Source organism: Scyliorhinus torazame, chromosome 15, assembly GCF_047496885.1.
Source record: "Scyliorhinus torazame isolate Kashiwa2021f chromosome 15, sScyTor2.1, whole genome shotgun sequence".
NCBI lineage: Eukaryota > Metazoa > Chordata > Chondrichthyes > Carcharhiniformes > Scyliorhinidae > Scyliorhinus > Scyliorhinus torazame.
In genome coordinates, this window is record NC_092721.1 from 169,466,347 (window position 1) to 169,469,635 (window position 3,289).

Consider the following 3,289-nt stretch of genomic DNA (forward strand, 5'->3'; position numbering starts at 1 on the left):
ATACGGATCTCGGTGTTCTCCCACTTGCTGCTCCGCTCCTTCTTCGCCCATCGCAGGACACAGTCCTTATCGATGAAGCGGTGGAATCTTACCACCATAGCTCTCGGCGGCTCATTCACACTAGGCCTCCTTGCCAGGACTCTGTGCGCCCCATCCAGCTCCAGGGACCGCGGGAAAGCCCCCGCGCCCATCAGTGTACCCAGCATCGTGGTCACATACGCCCCAGCATCCGACCCCTCCACGCCTTCAGGGAGACCCAGAATCCGCAGGTTCTGCCTCCTTGACCTATTCTCCAGGTCTTCCAGCTTCTCCTGCCATTTTTTGAGCAGCGCCTCGTGCGCCTCCATTCTAACCGCCAGGCCCAAAATCTCATCCTTGTTATCAGAGGCCTTCTGCTGCACCTCCTTTATCGCCGTCCCCTGCATCTTCTGGGTCTCCACCAACCTCTCAATCGACGCCTTCATAGGGGCCAACATCTCTGCCTTTAACTCCACCAAGCAGCTTCTCAAAAACTCCTGCTGTTCCCGTGACCACTGAGCCCACGCTGCCTGATCCCTGCCAGCCGCCATCTTGTTTTTTCACGCCCGTTCTCCTCTCTTCTCCAAAGCCGCTTTTTTGATCGCCCCACTCCTGGTCCACTCCATACAGCGCTGGGGACCCTCACTGTTTCCTGCCCACACCGGGAATCATCGTCAAAGCGCCGCTGGTGCTCCGTAAAACGGCCTAAAAGTCCATTATCGGCGGGAGCTGCCGACCGTGCGACCTATCTAGGCATAGCTGCAACCGTAAGTCGCAGCAGCCGGCTTTTAACTACGCCCGCTGTGAGTGGCCTTCAAAATGGCCGCAAACATATTTTTTAAAATGCGGCCGCACTGCACATGTGTGCCCGATCATCGGTGCGCATGCGCAGTGCAGCCGCATTTTTTTTTATGGTTAAAAAGGCCACTCACAGCCGGCATAGTTAAAAGCGGGCTGCTGCTCGCTCTGCCCGGTTCGGATGTGCTCGGTTCATTTGAACGAAGCTAAGGCCGAGTTTCCCCCTGGTGACTAGCACCACTGGACCCACCCGCAGAGATCCAGCGCCATGGCCTCCACATTGGAACTCACCTGTATCTACAGCGCGCTCATCCTGCGCGACGATGAGGTCACTGTCACCGAAGATAAACTCAATGCCCTGATTAAAACAGCTGGCATGACCATTGAACCTTTCTGGCCTAGTCTGTTTGCCAAGGCATTGGCTAAAATTGACGTCAATAGTCTGATCTGCAACGTTGGTGCTGGTAGCAGTGCCCCAGCTGCTGCAGCAGTTGTTTCCACCGCTGCCCCTGTTGCTGCTGAAGAGAAAAAGGAAGAGAAGAAACAGGAAGAATCTGAAGAGTCTGACAATGACATGGGCTTTGGTGTCTTTGATTAAACGTGCCATGCAACAACATTGTTACAATTTACAAAAAATAAATAAAAATTGAATATAAAAGCCGGCTGTTGCCCGCGAATCTGCGCAATCGGAGACGCAGAAGATTTTTTAAAAAATTCTATGTACTCTTCCTGCCTGAGGGAGGCAGAGAGCAGGTCATGGTTCCCGAACGTCACCATCACGTGCTTTGGGCGCGATTGCGATTCCTCCATTTTGTCAGCAGCAAACAAGGTAAGAGAAAATGGTGGGTCGCGAAGGTCGGCTGGCGTGGGTTGCGAAGGTCGGCCGGCGTGGGTCGCGAAGGTCGGCCGGCGTGGGTCACGCAGGTCGGCTGGCGTGGGTCCCAATTGTCGGCCAGCGTGGGTCCCGAAGGTTGGCCAGTTTGAAAGACACTGTTCTAGAGTACAATCTGGTGAGCACCACAGAGCTGCTGATGTACATCAGGTGGAGGCAGGAACCTCCAGGCGAGACAGCAGTCGGAGGTCTGCTGGATCCCAGGACCGAGCTGGGTCCCAGCCTGACGCCGAGCCTATGGAAGATGTGGGAGTCACCACTAATTGTAGTAGATGTGTATTAGATGTAGTACGGTAAGACTCCTGTATTTGAGGTACATGGGTAAATCCCCGTGGGTGCTGCCATCTTCGGCGCCATTTTGGACGGCACCTCAGGACCCCTGCTCGTTGGGAAGCTCGTCTGGCCGCTCATCACCACCGCTGACCAACCCAGGGCCTCCCAGCATCAGCCGCAGCTCGCCTCGATCATCCTCGACCAGTCACGGCCTCACAACCTCGCAACCGCAACGACAACGGTGAAAATCGATGGGCACAAGACTTCCTGCCTTTTTGACTCCGGGAGCATGGAAAGCTTCATCCACCCCACTACGGTAAGGTGCTGCTCCCTCGCGGTACACCCCGTTACCCAGAGAATCTCCCTGGCCTCCTGATCCCATTCTGTGGAAATCTGGGGGTACTGCATCGAGACCCTGACCGTCCAGGGCGTAGAGTTTAGCAGCTTCCGGCTCTACGTCCTCCCCAACCTCTGCGCTACCCTGTTACTTGGTCTGGACTTCCAATGCCACCTCCAAAGCTTAACTTTAAAATTCGGCGGGCCCCTACCCCCCTCACCGTATGCGGCCTCATGACCCTTAAGGTCGATCCACCTTCCTTGTTTGCAAACCCATCGCCACCAGGAGCAGACGGTACAGTGCCCAGGACAGGACCTTCATCAGGTTGGAGGTCCAGCGGCTTCATGATCATCGAGGCCAGAAACAGCCCAAGTGGCAGTAGTAAAGACTGGGGAGAAACACAGGATGATCATTGACTACAGTCAGACCATCAACCGATACACGCAGCTCGACGCGTAACTCCTCCCACGCATATCTGATATGGTCAATCAGATTGCACAGTACCGGGTCTTTTTCACAGTGGACCTGAAGTCCGCCTACCACCAGCTCCCCATCCGCAAGGAGGACCGCCAATACACTGCGTTCGAAGCAGATGGCCGCCTCTATCACTTCCTTAGGGTTCCCTTCGGCGTCACTAACGGGGTCTCGGTCTTCCAATGGGAGATGGACCGAATGGTTGACCGGCACGGACTGCGGGCCACCTTCCCGTACCTAGATAACGTCACCATCTGTGGCCATGATCAGCAGGACCATTGCGCTAACCTTCGCAAATTTCTCCACACCGCAAAACTCCTTAATCTCATGTATAATAAGGAGAAGTGCGTGTTCCGCACCAACCGCTTAGCCATCCTAGACTATGTTGTGGAAAATGGAGTTCTAGGGCCTGACCCCGACCGCATGCACCCCCTCATGGAATTCCCCCTCCCCCACTGCCCCAACGCCCTGAAACGGTGCCTGGGGTTCTTCTCCTA

General features: G+C 55.3%; 1 pseudogene; it reads left to right on the top strand.

The window, feature by feature from the left end:
- Positions 1-1,084: 1,084 nt before the first annotated feature.
- LOC140391453 (large ribosomal subunit protein P1 pseudogene) lies at positions 1,085-1,474 on the top strand (annotated as a pseudogene).
- The last annotated feature ends 1,815 nt before the right edge of the window (positions 1,475-3,289 follow it).